Source organism: Balaenoptera borealis, assembly GCF_965194805.1.
Source record: "Balaenoptera borealis genome assembly, chromosome: 3".
Taxonomy (NCBI): Eukaryota; Metazoa; Chordata; class Mammalia; order Artiodactyla; family Balaenopteridae; genus Balaenoptera; species Balaenoptera borealis.
In genome coordinates, this window is record NC_138866.1 from 27,369,910 (window position 1) to 27,390,229 (window position 20,320).

Below are 20,320 nucleotides of genomic sequence, written 5' to 3' on the forward strand. Positions count from 1 at the left end.
GTTTCTCTCCTCCTCATCTGCTCTAGGGAAGTTGGCTTGGACTATCAGTGTGGCCAGCTTTCCTGCGTCATGGAGAAAAGCTTGTCTGAAGGAGAAAGTCAGGCAGCTGCTCCAGGAGAAGCAGAAGCAAGCAGAGCCAAGTCCTAGAGCGAGAGGGGAAAGAGCAAATGGAGCGTGAAGGTGGAGCCACCCTTGGACTTCTCAACACATTCCCCTTTGGCTTAAATTGTTGAGTTGCTAGAGCCTTGACTATGTTTCTCTTTTGTCCTCCAAGGGACCCAACCCTATTCTCAGCTAAGGTAGGAGTTTATTATTATTTGATTGATTCTGCTAGACTAGAAGCTAATCTTGGTCTAAATGTGGATTTATATTTTTTGGAAACTGGCTCTGTTCTTGAGATTCCCTGGCACTTAAATGTGGTTCGTTGCTAGGAATTTGGAGGGAAATTCTACTGACAGACACAGTGGTAGTCCCAGAGCATGTGATTAGAAAAAACTACTACCACTATTGTTATTAAGACTGTATTAACATTTGCTCTTCATAGAACAACATATTCAATAGGCAACAAATTTTATTGAGCATATAAATAAATATAAGCACCAAATTGCATATTGGAAAATAGCCCCTGTAGCAGGGGAGACTCAATAAGCAGCAGCATCCCTTACACTTAGAGGATCTTGCCTTTTAGTTAAAGATACTTGTATTCCTTATCTCTTTTGGTCTCTAAAGAGCCCTATGAAGTGGGCTGGCTCTGGCCAAGAGATCAGTTATTCCGCAATTGACAGGTCCATCCTAAGTGAGAATTGTACCAAGCACATAGATAGACAAAAACAAATAGTCTGTGATCCTGGGGGAAAAAATGTGGAGACCAAGGCCCACAGTTATCCTCTTAGCTATGGTAGCAGCGTAATGGAATGTTAAATGTTTAAATGCTTGGGCTTGGAAGTCATGTAAATCTCAGTTGAAATCTTAGGTCTGCCCCTCCCAAACTGAGTGATGTTATCTGTCAGTGGAGATGATAATAACAGTGACGTTTGATAAAGGGTAGTGATCTTAAAGATTTAGAGACATTGTACTACTATTGATCTTTAAAGCAGTAGGTCTGGATACCCATACCCATAATCAAGAGAATTTTTTAAAATCTCCAGTAAAACGTGATTCTGATGTACTTAGAATTTTGAAGACCAGATAGTCCAGACAAAAATAACGCTAGCTTTTATTTCTATAACTCCTGTCTTCAAGAATGAATCAGTTAGTGTAACTACCTGAGAGTATTTCAGAACAGCTACAGACCTTGCATGATGGGGCAGCCCAGTCAGGAAGCCTGGGTCCTGGGTGCCAGCACTTCCTACCACTTTTGGGGCATAAATGACACTTAGCAACTAACCTACGGGCAGAGGCTGCTGGTGGCTTGCAGGGGCCCAAGGCCCACCGTCTCCCATCTGGCTCCCCTCCTTCTTTCCCTGGAATAGTTTCTATCCCTGGTTTGAGGCCTGTGGCCAGGAACATCCTTAACAACAGACAGTGATTGTCTAACTGCAGAGGGTAGTTTGATTAACTGGTTCCTGACCAGAGTGGAAAAAGGAGAGGCAAGGAGGTTTCTCAAGCATGCTGTCTACATTGTGCAGAACGTGGCAGATGGGGGAACTGAACTGAGTACTGAGATCAGAAGGTTCTTTCTTTTTTTTTTAATTATTATTTTTAAAATATTTATTTATTTTTGGCTGCATCGGGTCGTAGTTGCAGCACGCGGGATCTTCTTGTGACACTCTGGCTTCTCTCTAGTTGTGGCGCACAGGCTCTGTTGTTTGTGGCACGTGGGCTCTCTAGTTGAGGCGCGTGGGCTCAGTAGTTGTGGCACGCAGGCTTAGTTGCCCCGCAGCATGTGGGATCTTAGCTCCTTGACCAGGGATCGAACCCGCATCCCCTGCATTGGAAGGCGGATTCTTAACCACTGGACTGCCAGGGAAGTCCCAGAAAGTTCTTTCTAATCTCAGCTAATTTCACTTCTTAGGGCTTGAGTAATAAGAATCACAGTGTCCTCCACTTACTAAGCACCTACATTGTGCCAGAGGCTATGTATTAATTACAACGAAACCGTCCAAGTCTCTACAAGGTAAATGTTAACTTCTTCATTTTACACTGGAGGGCACCAAGGCTCAGAGAGGTTAAATGCCATGCCCAGGCATATAGCCAATGAGACAGAGCTTAGGTTCTAACCCAGGTTTGTCTTCTCCAGTGACTTCCACAGTGCCTCCTAATTCCACAACGTCTATACCCTTCATGTTAGTGGGAGGAATGGTCTTTACGGGTCAAATGGGCCAGACTCCCACCAGTCCCTGAGGTCTTCAGGATGTTGGGGATATAAAGCTCTGTGTCCCTACCCTGTCGCATGAATAAGGAGCCAAAGGATGAGACCGGAGCTGATGCTGAGAAGGCTGAGTGGCAGTGCTCTGAGAGCTGTGCCCCAGCCTTGCTAGGACGCCCTGCGCACACCTGAGAGCGCTGGGGGTGGGGAAGGGAATCTCCCTGCCAGCCCCTACCCGCTGAAGGGAAACCTGAATGGAAACCTCCCAGGGCTCACAAGCCTAGCCTGGGGTGGATGCAGCCTTGGAGCCCAGTGGCCAGTCGCACCCCGTGGGAAAGCCTTGGCCCTGGCCTGCCTGGGAGCCACGGTGGTGCCGCCTTCTGCCCACGGCTTGGCTCAGCGGGTTCCCAAGTGGCTTGACTTCCTGCCCCCCTCCACCACCACCCCTCACAGCCCCCAGGGGGCCAGGGAAGCCACTGGCAGAGTTGGCTCTCAGTCCCCAGGCCTCCCAAAGCCCTTTCCCCCTACACCTTGGAGCCAGGTTTCCCGCAGCGGAGCAGGAGGGGAACCTCCCATCTCCCTAGGTCTCTTTAGGGCTGACTGGCCCCATCCCTACTCCTGCTGCTGCACACTGAAGCAACACTCTGGGCTGCAATAACAGAACTTTGGGTATGGGCTGTTGTTTTTGCAGCTGGGCTGGGGCGGAGCAGCAGCGGGGAAGGCTTCGCGGGTACCGACCATCTGAGAAAGCCCCAAGCCCGCATTCCCACTAGGGCTGGGACAGCCCCTTCAGGCTAGCAACTGTACTGTTCCTACAGAGAGGCCCCTGGGCAAGGCTCAGAGTGTGAAGGGAAGGCAGAGAAAGAGGCCAGCCCGGGGGGAGCAAGAGCTTAGGGGAGACCCCGGGCCTTCTCTGAGCCAGCCCTCGCCCAGCAGGCTGTGCTTCTCCCCTCATTTTTTCCAACTGCAGCTGGACCAAGCCTCTCCCCCACCCCACCCCCGCACACATCTGGCAGATGCTGGAGCAAGCTTCCTTAAAACAAACAGCAAACAAACAAAAAATCTCATTTACTAGGGGCAAAATGTCGGAAACTAAAAAGAATAAAGATCAACCCGTAATCCCTTCACTCAAAAATATTCATTAAAAAAAAAAAAAAAAAAATTTATTAAGAACATTTTGATGTATTTTCCTATGACCTCTTTTTTTTTTTAATTGTGGTAAAATATACATAACATAAAATTCACCATTTTAACCATTTTTTAAAGTACAGTTTGTTTTTAAATGTATATTCATATTCTTTTTAAAAATAAATTTATTTATTTATTTATAAAATTATTTATTTATTTATTTTTGGCTTTCATTGGGTCTTTGCTGTTGCGCGCAGGCTTTCTCCAGTTGCGGCGAGTGGGGCCTACTCTTCGTTGAGGTGCGCAGGCGCCTCACTGCAGTGGCTTCTCTTGTTGCGGAGCACGGGCTCTAGGTGCGCGGGCTTCACTAGTTGTGGCTCACAGGCTCAGTAGTTGTGGCACGTGAGCTCTAGAGCACAGGCTCAGTAGTTGTGGCTCACGGGCTCTAGAGCACAGGCTCAGTAGTTGTGGCGTATGGGCTTTGTTGCTCTGCGGCATGTGGGATCTTCCTGGACCAGGGCTCAAATCCGTGTCCCCTGCATTGGCAGCAGATTCTTAACCACTGCACCACCAAGGAAATCGCTATATTCATATTCTTGTGCAACCATTACCATCTCCAGAACTTTTTATCTTCTCACATCGAAACTCTGCACCATTAGACATTAACTGTCCACTCCCCCCAGCCCCTGGCAACCATTCTATTTTCTGTCCCATGAGCAGTGTAGGAAGTCCAGAGCCTTTTCCTTCCTTCACCACACATTTAGCACATTTCTGAGCACTCATGTGCCTGGCCCTGAGGAGCCAAGGCTGCTTGTCCATGACTCCTCTTGCCCTAGAGGAAGGTGGAGGCCTCCACTAGCAGGGATTCATGTACCCAACCATCTTTGAGTGCCCTCTGGGCTGGTCTGTCCAGTTGAGGTGACAAGTCGTTAATGGCCATGCAGTAGAGTGACTCAGGAGAGAGCCAGCCTAGGTCTGGAGCCTAGTCAGAGAGACTGCAGTGCAGAGCCGGCCTGGGAACAAGGAAGCATCTACGGGGTAGGGGTTCAGGGTCTCCATCCTAGGTGTGGCCTAAGTTTGGCCCAGGACCACTTGGCAGACCCCTTAGTGACTGCTCAGCCAATCCCACGCAAAAGGATAACCATTTACTGAGGGATTACTATAGGCTACGCCCAATGACTCCTCTCACAAACCCTAGGCAATAGGTACCTCTATTGTCTCCATTTTACTGACAAGGCAAGTGAGTTCCACAGTCATTTGGTACCTTGTTCAGGGCACACAGCTGGTGTGTAGTACAGCTGGGATTTGTACTCAGGTGTCTAACTCTAGACCCTGTGCTCTAGACCAGGGGTCCCCAACCCCCGGGCCATGGACCGGTACCGGTCCACGGCCTGTTAGGAACCAGGCCGCACGGCAGGAGGTGAGCAGTGAGCGAGGGAAACTTCATCTGCTGCTGCCCATCGCTCACATTACCGCCTGAACCAACCCCCCCCAACCCGCCACCAGTCCATAGAAAAATTGCCTTCCACGAAACTGGTCCCTGGTGCCAAAAAGGTTGGGGACCGCTGCTCTGGACTATTCCCATTTCCTGCTTCTTCTCACAAGGGCTCTGCTGGCACCCAAAGGAAGAGAGAGGGAAGGGCTGTGGACCAGTGATGGTCTATGTGGGTGGGATTTGGGTCTGCCCTCTCTGCCCAGCCTGGTCAAATCCTAGACCAGAGACCCCTGGCCACTGGGAATGGGGAGTGCTCTATGCCCCAAGGGAACCTGGGTGGGGCAGGGATGGGGGCAAGTGGAGAGGGAGCAGCTGGGGACCACACTGCACACAAAGAACCTGATTGTGTTGCAGCCTCTGTTGTTTGGGAAAATGAGTATCACGAAGTCATCTTGTTTTGTACAATCTGGTGTCCCAGAGACCCAAAGCCAAAGAAAACATGGACTGAAGAACCGGAGCCAGCAATGCTGAAGCCTGCAGGTGAAGCTGGCCCTTCCGGGGTTGGACAAGGGAGCTCCTGCGGGTTCTCAAGATGGAACCTGGGTGCTGACACCCAGAGCAGGCTCCTTGCGGTCCAGTCAAAGGACAAGCCTTGAGCTAAGCAAATTAATTATTCCACGGACAGATGGGAGCAGGAGATCTGAGGTGCTTGGAGCCCCCCACTGAACCCCAACCTTGGCCTGCAGGCAGAGGGGCCTCACCACATCCAGGAGGCACTGGAAAAGGCTCAGAGATCCACAGATTCCCTGGGCTCCATCCCTCAGCCTGAGGAACATGCACTGAGATGAGGCCGGTTGGGGGCCGGCCAGGCCTCGGGCGGTCACAGCACCCTACAAGGCAAGGGAAGGCAGCTCAGTGGGAACTCAGGCGGGGAGGGGTGATCTTTTGTTTCCGGAACAGGATTCCCTGTGGGGCGCAGAGCAGAAGTCAGTAGGCTCTAGAGTTCCGGACGTGCCTGTTTGACTCGGCTCAGGTCAAGAGGGCGGCCCACTGGCCTGGCCTCACCAGCCAAAGCCAACACAGGAAATGCCAAGCAGACCTCAATGTCCAGGCACCTAATTTGCGCTGGTTGGCTGGGACCGCCCGCCTCCCCAGCACCACTGGGACTGGGAGGGAGCGATGGCGTTAGTGCTCAGGGGATGCACAGTCTCCAGGCCTGTCCTGGTGGGCCCTCCACCCCGGGGCCAGGAGGAGCCAGGCAAACACACAGGAGACCAGCAAACAGTGAGAGGAGTCAGGCGTTACCCTGGACGGCGGCCACCGGCTTGCTGGGATCCAGTTTCACACTCCTGCTCCTTCGAGGAGAGCTGTGAGGGGTCACCCCCTCCTCGACGCCCTGGGAAGGAGACTGATGGGCAGACAGTTGTTAACGCACCGCCACCATGGTGATTAAGGCTGCTGTAATTGGCCTCGCAGCCAGGCAGGGGCCGGGCCTGTCAGCCAGCAGCCGCCAGGGTCTGCAGAGCAGGGGATGGGGCCACGGCGCAGGGAACAGCATGTGCTATAGCTGTTTGCACTGATCGGATTAGTTTGTGAATTGACATTCAATCCTCCTCGGTGATTTTCTTTCTGGGGCCCCAGCCAGGGCCAGAACTGTGGGGGTGGGTGGGTTGCGGACAGGGAGGAGACATGGGTCTTCCGGAGCTCTTTTTACTCAGGCACCAGCTGGGGCAGGGTGCAGGGCGAGGGTCCGCATCCTAGGTATGGCCTCAGCTTGGCCAAAGAGTATTCTGCAGCCCCTCAGTGACTGCTCAGCCAACCCCGTGTGGAGAGATCTGCTCATCTCTTGCTGGTAGGGCCCCTCATCCCCATATGCCCACTGGTGCCTGGTACCAGTCGAGCCTTGCAGGTGCATTCTGCACTCCCAGGCCCAGCATGGTGCCTGGCACAGAGTAAGTTTGCCAAGGATATTGGCAAAGTGAGTGGATCGGTGTCCTCTTCCCCAGTTGGTCTGAGCGCCTTGTGGGAGAATCTATGTGATCCCCTTCAAGGTCTGGGTGGTCCTTGTGGGAGCATTTTTCCAGACAGTCTGAGGAATAGAGAGCTCTTGGGCCAGCGGCCCTGCCCCTGCTTCTACAGGCAGCATCCCTTAAGCCATCTCTGATGGGCCGTTGTGCTACACTTCGGCCAAGTTCTTCCTTTTTGCATTAGTGTGTGTGTGCACAAGTGTGCACGTCCATGCATATGGCTGGGGGAGAGTATGTGTGCTGCCCTGGAGGAACACTGGATATTTTCTTTCCTGTACATCCTCTGTGTTCCCTCCCTTGGAGGTCCCAGGCAAGGAGGAGGAAAGCTAGGTGTCTGGTGTGGAGGCCTCTGGGTCATGACCTTTTCAGAGCCTGTCTTATTTACACTTCAGCCTGAGGCACAGGCCAGGCTGGCCTCCCACCTGCCTGTCCCCTCAGTCCCCTCCCTGAGGGGTGCCCCAAGCCATCTGTGAGTAGGAGCTGGTCCTGGCTGCTCAGGGCCTTGGCTGGGATAAGGGGCAGCCCCCTCTCCACGGGACGATATGCTGGAGGCCAGGTAGCTGGAGCCCTAGAGGGAGGCCCATCAGGTCAGCACCGGTGGGCAGGGGCAGTGGCCAGCACCCACCGATGGTGTCAGGTGAGAAGTGTCCCTTCAAGCCTAGGAATGTATGTGCCCCAGGCACACTGGGGGCTGAAATACAATCCTTCCTTCCCTCTTGCTAGGTTTGGTTTGAAAACCCCTTCCCAGCCAGGTGACCAGCCCTGCCCAGCCCAGGCCTCCAGCACCCCAAGACCCTGAGCATGGGTACAGCATGGGCTCCTGGGGGACACTGGAGGAGAGGCACCACAGCACTCCAAGCTGACCCCGTACCCCTCCCTAGCCTGCTGCTTCCTTCTCATTCTCCAGCCCCTTTCTCCCACCCCAGCCCTTCCTCAGGGGTTTTCCAGTCTCTCTGCTCCATCATATCCATTCTCTGCAGTGAAGGGGCTGGAAGCTGTGGCAGGATGAGAATGAGGCCTGGCTGTGCAGCCTGGGACAGCCATTAAACTGTTCTGGACCTCAGTTTTCTCATCTTTAAAATGGGAGTGAGGAATATCCACACTGTATTTACTGCCTTAGAGGGATATTGACGATGCATTGTTGAATGAAAACAGCAGGATGTAGCACAGAATGCATTGAAAACGGTCTGGAAGAACATCCAATAAATTGTAGACAGAGGTTATCCAGGAGTGTGGGAGTTAAGGGAGGGACAGAGCAGTGAGTGTGCGATTTTTACTTAATATACCTTGATATTACTTGAATTTTATTTCAACAAGTATGTACCTCTTTTTTTTTTTTTTTTTTCTGGCCATGCCACATGGCATGGGGGATCTTAGTTCTCCAACCAGGGATCGAACCTGTGGCCCCTGCAGTGGAAGCGCGGAGTCTTAACCACTGGACTGCCAGGGAAGTCCCCACGTATGTACCTCTTTTGTAATTAAAAAATGTAAGGGTTCTAACTTAAAGGGCTATTGCCAGCTTTAAATGTTAATGTACGTTTGTTGAATGAATGAATGATGGGTGAAGGCCTGGTGCGTGTCTGGCTCAGGACCTGCTTCTCCCACCCCCACATCCGCCAAGCCAACTCAGACTCCCCACTTATCCACCTTCTTTTCCTGAAGGGGTTAAAACAGCAGCACTTCCAAAGCAGAGTAAACGGAGTCCAGAAGCCCCTAGTGAGGCCTCAGTGGGATGTGTGGGGTGACATGGAGGCGGCACCCGCCCGGCAGGCCACTAGGCCAGCCCACTCTGCTCAACTCAAGACCTGCTTCCAATTACCCATGAAATCTGAGCTGGAAGAGACCTATTAAAGCCCCATTTAGTTTGATCCCCTGGGGGCCAGGGATCTTTTCCGGCGACATCCCCCTCCTTATCCGACTGGGACTCCAAGCCCTTTGGATGTTATCTCCTCCTGGGTCAATATTGTGACAACTCCAGCTGTGACCCAGGCCACCCTGGAGCCAGAGCTGATCCGAGCCTGCTGTGGTGCAGGGGGCCCCAAACCCAGCTCCCTTCCTACCTCGAGGCTCCCAGAGGTAGCAGGCAATCACGGCAGGCTGACCACCTCCTGCCTGAGTCCAGCCCAGCCTCTGCCGCTTGTTCCAGGCTGGTCTGTAGGAACCAGCTTGATGGCTCCTGGCCCACCTGTTCATTCCCACGGGGAGCTCTTATTGGTAGGGACCATCTTTCGCACATTCCCAGTCGTGCCTGGTACAAGGTCCCATGTTTCATAACACCCGTTACATAAGAAATAATAAATAACGATGATGAATGACCTCCTCCCCACATCCCTGAGCTCGCCTGGGTCAGACCTCCCAGGGAAAGCATGGGGGCTCCAGAAGGAGGAGGGGGGAGCCCAGGGTGTAGCGGGCACTCACCCTCCTTCCACACCCTCCCCAGCACCTCTGCGTGTCCTGTCCCACAGCCACTCCCTCAGGAGCAAGAGGAAGCCACCAGGAAAGGCAAGGCAGGGGCCCCAAAGCCCCTCAGAGGAGGGGGACCCAGCACAGAAGTGGTGGCCCAGGGCACACCCTCACGTTCAGTTGGCTTTGGCTCCCTCAGGACCACCCTGGTGGGAGCCTGTGCCCACCGACGCCTGCCCTCTCCCTGCCCTCCCAAGGCGCCCTGACTTCCCGCGGCACCCCTCCCAGTTTGGGCCTCTAAACACTATTCCTGTGGGTGGAGGCCCAGGGCTACACTCCAGGGACCAGGCAGGCGGGACTGGGCTGGGCCTTTGGGGGTGGTCTGCTGGGAGAATCTGTGGCTTGTTTCCCGAATTCTGGAGCAGCAGGGAGGGGGTGAGGAAGCCACTCTGGGGGCAAGGCTGGGGCAGCCACTTGGAGGTGAGAGGAGGCCAACAGGAAGTGGAGGATAAGAAGGTTTTGGCGGGAGAAGGGGAGGGGAGAGATCTCAGGGGCAGTGTCCAGAAGCGCGCCTGGCTTATCCTCTCCCCACACTCCCCTCTGGGCCCCCTCAGAGCTGCAGAGGACACCCGGCCAGTCTCCTGCCTCCCATCCCCTCCACCACCCCGTGGATGGATATGGATCCTGTTTGGGGGATCTTTGCAGACGTAGATTTTGTGGCCTTGGTCAATGAAGGATGCTCTTTCTTTCGGTCTAGCCTAAGCTTCCTTGCTGCATTTTAAACCTGTAGCTCCTCGTTCCACCTAAAGTGGGTTCACACAGATGGACCCTCCCTCAGCATTATTAACCTGTTGCGTCGTTCCTCTAAAGTTCACTCCCCAGAGGAAAGAGGACCATAGCCCTGGCATTCTCCGGGTACTCTGGCCCTGTCACTGTCCCCACCTCCAGTATCCAATATATGCCGCTCCTCACAGGCCCAGGGAGGGTTCCCATTGCCTGGGACAAGGACAGAGCCATTACCTCTTGCTGGACCCTTCCTGAGCCCTCCTAGTCCTGGTTACTGGCTATGTGGGGGACAGGGGTTCCTGAGGGCTGGAGGCCAGGGGCCAGATCACCATGGGGCCAGACCCCTGCCACTCACAGCTGCTCATTGCTATGGCTGGGCAACCGCACAGGAATGCTTCATTTATCTCTGTCAAAAGTCAGGATGCGGTGTGCAGCCCCCTCCTCGTGCCCCTGGAAGTTGGGGGTGGGTGGTGCGTGGAAGGCACACTGCCTGGCCTTGGCCTTCCCCGGTACCCGTGGGCAGGGCAGAAGGAAGCACACCAGGACACGGACACCTGCATGCACAGACAGATTCTCCTGCAGATGTGAGCACATGCCTTGTACACACACACACCCACAAAGCACATGCTTTGGCACATGAGCACAAGGTCTCCTGCACAGGCTCATGTGCACACACGTTCACGCACCTGTACACACCCACTTTCACACAAGCAGAGGCACATTCATTCCCACACATTTCCAAACCCACACACAGCTCCCCATGCACATGCTGCCTTATATCTTCCCATGAATGTACGTATATTCATCTGCATACAATGACATATTTCATGTGTACTCACATGGGACATTAATGGAAGGTTTTCAGCTGCTGCTTGATTTACATTATGGAATATATGATGGAAGTTGTTCAAAAGCCATTGGCTCGGGAGAGCATGGGAGGGGGTAGAAGAGGAACCCTGGGCCCCCAAGGGAAGTTTCTCTCATGCCCGTTTGGGAGCCATCAGCCTCCCAGGGCACCAGGAGACCCCAGGCCTTGCAGAGTGGGTAGAATTTCAGTAGGTAGGCATGGAGCTGTGTACCAGGAAGAGGGTCTGGCCTGAGCAGGGGAGTAGAGAAGGGGGAGTTTCAGGCCAAGTTTGGGGCAAGGCTTGGGGATGGCTTGATTGGAGTGAAGGGTTCTCTGGAGGGTTCATCTTAGGGGATGATGCAGCCAAAAAGTGCAAAAGGCCTTTTGTAACAGGGAGCCATGGCAAATGTTTGAGCTGGAGAGTATCAAGATCAGAGCGGCTCCTTAGGTAGCTTCATTCAGTCAGTGCTTTGTGCTGTGGGAGCCCAGAGTGGGGAGATGAGCGATTCTGCCTGGTACCGATGGGGAGGCGCAGGAACAGCTTCACATCTGGCATGGGCCTCCAAGGATGGACAGCAGTCATCCAGACAAGGAAGGACAGGAAGAAGGCCTGAAGCTGAACCTGGCAGCTGGGGGTGGGGGAAGGGCTGTGCTCTTATTCACATGCACCCCGTAGAGCCAAGCACAGATTGTCTTGAGGAACTGAGCTATTCCATCTATGCTGGAATCAGGAGTCCAGGCAGCTATGACCAAGTCTACTGGGACATGCAAAGTGAGGCCAGTGAACAGTGCCTGATGCTACCCTGGGGCAGGCTGACCTGACCTCAGAGAGGAGAGGAAGTATTCTCCTGAATGAGGGAGAGCCATGGGTTGAGGACACAGGAGGAGCCTTCAGGGCCAGCTGGCTGGCCTTCCCAAGGGACCACTCATGTCTCAGGGTCATCCGGATAAAGAATGGGTAGAGTTATAGGGACCACCTGGCTCTGATCCTTTGACACGTCCCCTCCCTTGGAAACCTCGCTACAGACATTCTAGCCAACCTCCACCCACCAGTTACCCCGCCATCCTGCTGAGATCTGTGGCTGAGAGGCTCAGCACTCCAGGCTCCAACCCCACCATGGCCCCATTTCCAGCCTCCATCTCTTCAGAGCGGGAAACACCACATCCCAGCTGTCTGACCCAAATCCACCTGGAGGCCAGCCAGCTTGGCTGAAATCCAACTTAGGCCAGATCCAGGCGACACTGCTGGGAAGAGGCAAGGGCTGGAAGGAAGCTGCAGGGCCAAACCCTTTCTGGGCCCTACCCCGTAGGGTTCTCCCTGGCACGCCCATGGGCTTGCCCATTGCCACGTACTTCTGAGCTGCTGGCCCCCTGACTGCAGGCTTTAGGCCTTTCTGCGCAGTCCTAAGTGATACAGGTTACCATAACAGCGGGTGGTTGGACCCCACCCTGATTGCCAAAGGCCTGGAGGTCTGTCTTTAAGCCCCACTTGGGACAGAAGTGAATCTGGTTGAGAACCCAGAGTCCCATCTTGCAGATTTGAAAGCTTGTCAACAGGCTTATGCAGAGACCCTCACTCTGAGAACAACTCCCTCCTTCCTCCTGGCCCTCCATATCTCCCACCCCCACCCTCAGCCAACAGACAGCATCAGCAGCAACAGCTGCTGCAGCCCTCGGGGCAGCCTGGGGCCACCACCACCCCTGCTGAAGGTGAAAGGAGGTTGGGCGTGTGCGGTGCAGGGCTGCGGCACCCTCCTTAGTTCTGGGGAGCCGGCACCTCTCATCCTCCAGACACCTGCCCCGTGGGTCCCCAGCCCCTGAGCAGGCTCTGCGCTCCCTTCCCTCTGCTTTATCCTCCATCCATTCAGCTCCCAGCCAGATGCTTTTCTGATGCCCATGGCATCTGGTGCCACAATTGGTCTGCAACGTTCCATGCATATTCCCTCTCTGCTCCTTTTGCAGAGAGAGGAGCCAGATGAACGCAGAGTCAGGGTCAAGAAGCAGGATAGAGACAGCCAGAGGACACAGCCACTGAGACGGTCCCTGAGGACATCTGGTGACAGAAGAAGACACAGAAGAGGATGGCGAGACAGAGGCCCAGGGTCAGGCGACTCCCACTAAGCAGCCCACATGAGGGTCTTCGTGGGTGCTCCCGTGGGGGGGCGGGGCCAGTGCTGAAACAATCTAATTAAGGGCTGGCCCCTCCCAGCTTCCCCACTGCTACTGACCGCCAGGTCTGGAGCTCCGGCGGGGTCACCTGGTGGGCAGGTGGTTAGGGTGGTGAAGGGTGTGCGCTTTGGAGTGAGACACTTAGATCTGGCATTCACAGGCTATGTGACCTAGAGCAAGCGCCTTCACCTCTCCACGCCTCGTTTTCCTCAGTGAAAATGGGTCTGCTGTTGTACCCGTGATTCTTGAGAGAATGGAATGAGTTAACATTTGCAAAGTGTTCAGCAGAGTTTCTGGCACCGAACAAGCGATCTCTAGGTTAGGCTATTGTTACTCTCATTTTCTGAGCCTGATTTCCTTGTTTGTCAGAGCGAAATAATAATACATGCATCCCAGTGGCTGTGGGGAGTGAGTGAGTAGATGTCAAGGCGGGGTCCCACTCTAAGCTTGCCTGCCCCGGGGCCAGGACCCACCCTATGTCCCAGCCCCGAGCCTGACTGGCCACAGAGGCCCCCAGGCAGGCCTCATGCCCAGCCAGGCAACAGGTGGCAGGGCCGGCAGAGTGCAGGTGCTCCGCCTGGGGGGCGGGGGGGTGGTCCCTCCAGCTTCCTCCCCACGCCCTGCTTCCCCCAGCTGTTGGCTGGGCAGGCTGTGCCTGGGAGGAAGGCTGGGCGGAGGGAGGCAGCAAACGTGCAGCCGGGGCTGAGTAAGCGCCATTTCCTGCTGCCCCCGTCAGCAGCTTCAGCAATGGTGGCCAGAGGGCGGCTCACAATGCTTGCTGGGGCAGGCGCTCAGCAACGCGGCAGGGTCACTTCCCTGAATTGTCTTGGCCGCCGGCTCCCCCCAGCACACACCTGGCAGGCCTGCCTGCCTGGGGAACTGTGGGGCGCCCAGCCAGGCCTGAGAACATCATCCTGGGTGGCAGCCAGTCCCCAGCCCGCACCAGGCCAGGAGGCAGGGGCTTGGCTGGGCATTTGCTCTGGGGTCTGGACACAGCATGAGGCTGGGGCCCACAGGAGAGCCAGGCGGGGTCTGAGTTTGGCCCTAGCCCACTGTGCTCTCTAGCAACAGCAACAGGAGTGTCCGCACAGGACTTTACACCAGGACTGGACTTGGGCCACTGTCCCTGCAGCCCTTACTGGCAACATCTCTCACTATCTCGGTGGGCTTGAGGTATAAAAAACCCCAGCAGACACTCAGCCAGAACAAATGCAAACAGCCAATACTCACTTGGAGAACTCACTCGACTGCCCAGTAACCAAGGAAATGTATCCAGAACAAACCTGAGACATGACTTTCTCAGATCTGATGGTAAAGGTGTAAAAGAATGGTGATACTGAGGACTGCCAAGGTGTAGGGGTCTCATCATCCTGGACATTGCAGGGAGGAATGGAACAGCTTTACTGGAACTCGACAATAAGCATCAGAAGGCTTTGACCCAGGGCTTCCCTAGTGGCACAGTGGTTAGGAATCCGCCTGCCAGTGCAGGGGACACGGGTTCGAGCCCTGGTCCGGGAAGATCCCACATGCCGTGCAGCAACTAAGCCCGTGCGCCACAACTACTGTGCCTGTGCTCTAGAGCCCGCGAGCCACAACTACTGAGCCCTCGTGCCACAACTACTGAAGCCCGCGTGCCTAGAGCCCATGCTCCACAACAAGAGAAGCCACCACAATGAGAAGCCCGTGCACCGCAACAAAGAGTAGCCCCTGCTCGCCGCAACTAGAGAAAGCCTGCGCGCAGTAACGAAGACCCAATGTAGCCATAAATAAATAAATAATAAAATAATAAAATTAAAAAAAAAAGAGAAGGCTTTGACCCAGAAATTCTAGGAATTTAAGGGATGCGAGCAACAAATATGTGTAGACATGCTCCTTGTAGCACTGTTAATAATGGAGAAAACATTGATATTACCTAAATGCCCAACTATAGGTAGATTTGAAAAGAAAAATTTAATCACGCAGCGATAAGTCTTCCCTGGGACCACAACCATTAAAAATGACGCCAAGTAGCAGCGCTCTCAAACTTTCACGTGCACAAGAATATCCCTGGGATCTTGTTAAAATGAATATTTTGATTCAACAGGTCTGGGGTGATACCTGAAATTCTGCATTTCCAACAAGCTCCCAGGGGACGCTGATGTTGCTGGTCCCTGGACCACACTTCAAGCAGCAAGGCTGTAGAATTTTTATTTATGAAAAGAATTTTTAATATGAAAAGACATTACCAAAGTATGATAAAATGAAGAATAGCATGCTACAAACAATATGATGCCATTTTTATAAAAGACATGCGTGCATAGAAAAAAAATCTAGAAGAATATAAAACAAAATGTTAATAGAGGTTTTCTCTGGGTGACGCGGTTGGGTGATTTTTATTTTATTCTTTATGTTAATTCGTATTTTCTACAATGGATATATGGTCATCTCTTGGTATCTGCCAGGCATTGGTTCCAGGACCCCCCCGAAGATGCTCAAGTCCCTTATATAAAATGGCTTCCCTGGTGGTCCAGTGGTTAAGACTCCACCCTTCCAGTGCAAGGCCCAGGTTCGATCCCTGGTCAGGGAACTATCCCGCATGCCTCAGCTGAGAGCCCCCATGCCGCAACTAAAAGATGCAACTAAAAGATCCCGCATGGGGCAACGAATATCCCACGTGCCGCAACTAAGACCCGGCTCATGCAGCCAAATAAATAAAATAAATAAATGAATATTTTTAAAAATAAAATAAAATAAAATGGCATAGTATTTGCATATAACCTACGCACATCCTCCCATATACTTTATCTAATACTAGATTACTTACAATACCTAATACAATGTAAACGCTATGTAAATAGTTGTCAGTATGCAGCAAACCCAAGTTTGCTTTTTGGAACTTTCTGGAATTTTTTTTTACTGAATATTTTCAATCCGTGGTTATTTGAATCCTTGGATTCAGAACCCTCAGATGCAGAGGGCTGACTGTATACTGTTTAATTAAAACAAAGTGACTGTTTATACCCCTAGGTCACACCCTGAATGTAAGAGGTGAGTCTCAATGGAAGGGAAAGCATTGCTGAGACCAGTTATGAAAATTGCATCCCTTGGTGCAAGAGCCAACCCTGAGCTGAAAGGCCTGGCCAGGCAGAGGCCTGGGAATGGGGTTCTTTGGACCTGGACCAGGGAGAGACTGCAAGTGTAGGAGGAACCCTAGGTGGTAGGCTTGCAGATGAGCTGTCCTCATGGAGGCAGGTGCAGGCCAGGAACTGAGGCCCCCATCCCAGGCCATTGACACTGGAGGGCAGACATCTCAGGCTCTGGACAGTGACCCATTCCCCTTCTTTCAGTGTTTGTACCTCCTTTGTCCTTCCTTCCCCTGAGTACCCACTGGGACCAACAGGGTGGGAGCAGAGGGCATCAGGAACAGAGAGACCCCCATGAGAAGGTGAATCCTGTTTCAGGGCAGAGATCAGACTCACAGGATGGCTCTTCCAGAAGCTCTTCTTCCAGGACCAGCCTCTGAAGGTCTGGGTTTGCTACAATGCAGGACAGGCTTCCCACACAAAGTGATGCTGTGTTCACCTACCTGAGGATGGGGTGACTAGAGAGGACCATCAAGCATTTGTAAAGTATTTTGTGGGGTAACCTGCTGGATGACCTTGCATGGGCCCAGTGACCTTCTCTACATGAGTTTTCTCAGCCATAATAGAGAGGAAAATTACCCAAAGATCTTTTGGGCTGCATAAGGCTGTGAGCTTCATATGCTTGGGGAAAGACAAAAAAACAACACACAACTCTTTGCAAGTTGGAAAAACATGTACCCAAACTGAGAAGCCTGCCTATCCTTTTTGTTATTTTTCAGAGAGAACATGACTTGAGCCTTCCTTGCCAGTGAGAATCTGCTCCCCAGACATTACACCTACCCTGACTATGATATTGGAATGTTCATTTTTCTATGCCACTGGTTCTCAAAGTATAGACAGCATATGAGATGATCTGGGGTGTGTTTGAGATGATTTTAGCTAGCCTTTAATAGTACGGAGTCATGGAGTAAGAAAATTGTCCCCTTTCCAATTCTCTTTCCATCCATCTAATGAGTTAAAAAGAAAGCCTCAGTTAGGGGCTAATGTGTCTCTAACACCTCATTAACACGTGCTAAATGTCCTTTTTAACAAAAAAGAGCAGACCTTAGGCTCAGAGTCTTCACTGGCATTATTCAGCTATAATTTAATTTATTTTTACAATTACTTTGCTATTTAAGGTAGTGATATAAAGTTTCCTTTTAAAATTTTTTAAGTTAAAAAAATCAATCTAAACAAACAAATACTAGTGTAGGTGGTATTAGGATACAGCAAGCTTCAAGAGTGCGGCACATGGTTATGAAGATTTTTGGTCCCTGGAGGGATACGGCACACTTGCGGAGAGTGATCCTTCCAATTGACTCTTCTGAGACCCCCTCACCCATCGCTGCTTATACTGGCTCTGGTCTTAGGGGCGACTCCTCAGCTTTTCCTCCTAGTGCTGGTTTTGAACATCACAGGGGCTGAAAGTGTCTTAGTTCTCGGAATCTCCCCCAGTACTACCTAGTACAGGGCCTGGAATAGGATAGATGTCATTCAAAAAGGGCTAAGAGGTCTGAGGTCAGAGCATATGGCATATGGTATTTGCCATATCCAAGTACCAACTGGGAGCTGGGAAACTGAGTTCTGGTCCTTACCCCTACGCTCATAGCTGTGTGGCCCTGGACAAGTCCCTTCCATCTCCTCATCTGGCTGCTTCACGGAGTGTTTTCAGCACACTAAGTATGTGAAAGGGGTTTGAAATCAGGAAATCTCCATAAGGTTCATTAGTAGTATTATTGGCCGAATCACAAATCCAGTGTCATTCAAAACCTTTTGCATACAGAAAACGAGACGTGAAGATGAGCCTGGAGGAAAAGAGGGTGGTAAGATGGGGTGAGAGGCAGGAGGGCTGGAAAGGGAGGATGCCAAGGACCCTTCTTCACACCCTGATCTAGGTCTGGGAATACCTGGAAACTGCCCTCTGTGACTTTGAGCATAGGCCTCCCTGCCACTGGGGCTCTCCAGCACTGTCCAGCACAAAAACCCTGGTCTTTGGAGCCACGTGTCTAGTATCACATGACAGGTTCCAGCTCCGTCACTTACTGGCTAGGTGACCTAAGGCAAGTTACTTAACCTGTTGGTGCCTCATCATTCTCATCGCTAAAACGGGGCAATGCCAACTCTCAGGACTATTGTGAGGATGGAGTGAGATCGCACATGTGTACAAGAGACCCGACACATAGCAAGCTCAGTAAACGTGGGTTCCAGAGAACTCCTGCAGGTTCCTGGAAGAAAGATAAGGAAGTGATTCACAGTATATGACATTATCTGGATCATTTGATTCATAATTGGGGAGAATCGGACTCCCCAAAGCTGTTCTGGTCTAAAGCTAGAGCTGGAAAGTTAGAGAGTAAAAGTGCAGCTGTCAGCTCCATCTCCACTCCCATCTCCCACCTTCACTGCATAACACCCAAGGCAGGAGCCAATTCTGCCCCTTAGGGTCTCTTGAGCTATAGATTCGAGGCCCCTGGTATTCTCCAAGATGAGGGGAGCTGGAGGAAGAGGAGGATCTTTGGAGAAGCAGCCAAGTGTTCTTTGACTCATAAGAGAGCCGGGGGCGCAAGGGGCCAGCTGGAGGTCCACTGTTTGTCTGCTGAAAGCTCTGCTAGACTTTCTGTCTCCTCTACCCCTGGGAATCCAACCATAAGAGTAACTAATCTGGCTCCCCTCTGCATCCCTTGCCCCCAGCACAGTTTCCTTCCTGTGCTCTCTGGGAGAAGATGAGAGCTGGGAAAAGAGGGATGCGGCTGGGGAGGCAGGTCCAGCTCAGCTGGCCCACAACATCTGTATCCTTAACCGTGGCCTCCCCATTCCTGCTTCGAACTGAGAGGGGATTGGAGAGCACCAGTTCTCCCCAGGAAGCAGTGATCTGACTCACTCCCCAGGATAAGCCATGGAAGATAGCAGCCTTTTTTCCACAGAACTCATATAGAACTGTGGAACTCATGTTCTCACCTTTATAAGGCAAAATGTGGAATAGCACATGTGTTAACAGAAAACTCCAAAATAATGGTGACTTAAACAAGATGGAAATTTATTTTCTCCTCACATGAAATAATTTTGGAGTTAAATAGGCCAGGGCTGGTATGAAGACCCTGCAAAGCTTTCAGGGACCCAGTTTCCTTCCAACTCATCTTCAAGGTGCAAGATGACTGCAAGGGCTCCTACCATCGTATTCAAGTTCCAGGCAAAAGCTTGGCAGATAGAGAAGTAAGACATGCTTCTTCCTTTAAGGAGACTTTCCAAAGGTCAAACCCCAAACTTCCACGTACACCCAAAAGTCTAAGAAGCCCTAAGGGGCAAGGATTGCCAGAACTTAGTCATAAGGTCATTGCCAGCTCCAGAGATGGCTGGGAAGTGACCTCTTTTATCTGGGTGGCATTGGGTCCCATCCCGTCTCCTCACACAGCCACTGTCCTGATTCAGGCCTCTCTCAACTCTATGATAAGCACAGATCTGGTCTTCCTGCCTCCAGGCCAACCCTCCACATCTGGCCATATCACTCCCTTGCTCAAGAACCTGCAGTGGCTCCTTGAAGCCCTTGGAATAAACTACAAGCTCCCAGTATGGCCTGCAAAGCTCTTCACAGTCTGACTGCAGACTTCCCTTCCAGCCTCATCTCCAGGTACAGAGGCACACCCTCCGCACCCTGCACACAGTCCGGCCCCACCAGATTCCTCTACGTCCCTCAAATGATCCGCACCCCACCAAGGTACTCCCCTTGACTACAATGCTCTTTCCACCCTTCGATTCCTGATAAACTTCCATTCATCTTGTGAGATGCTACACAAGCATTACCTTCTCCACGTGAAGCCTTACTTCTGTCCTCTGTGGACCTCATGGAAAGTCTCTGGAACACTCTCTCACATGTCTGAATGCCCTCGAGAGGACGGCCATCTAAGGTTCAGAGCTGCCCACCCGCGTGCTACCATGGGTCTGCAGCAGTGGCCTTGGAGGCTTTGCTTTGCACAGACTTAGGATTGTTTAAGACAGCATTATTAAGCCCTTCCCACTGGACCAGAAGCTCCTCCAGCACCATCGCTGTCTTGGTGTCCCCAGCAGTGAGCCCAGGGGCTGGCACTGAGTAGGGCTGAATGAGCGAAGGACCCACAGAAG

General features: G+C 52.3%; 1 long non-coding RNA gene across 1 annotated transcript; it reads left to right on the plus strand.

Annotated features, from left to right (window-relative positions):
- Positions 1–3,504: 3,504 nt before the first annotated feature.
- Positions 3,505–18,516, plus strand: LOC309626637. Its single transcript, XR_014243341.1, has 2 exons — positions 3,505–8,357; positions 12,897–18,516. It is a non-coding gene; the product is annotated as an uncharacterized lncRNA (long non-coding RNA).
- Positions 18,517–20,320: the final 1,804 nt, after the last annotated feature.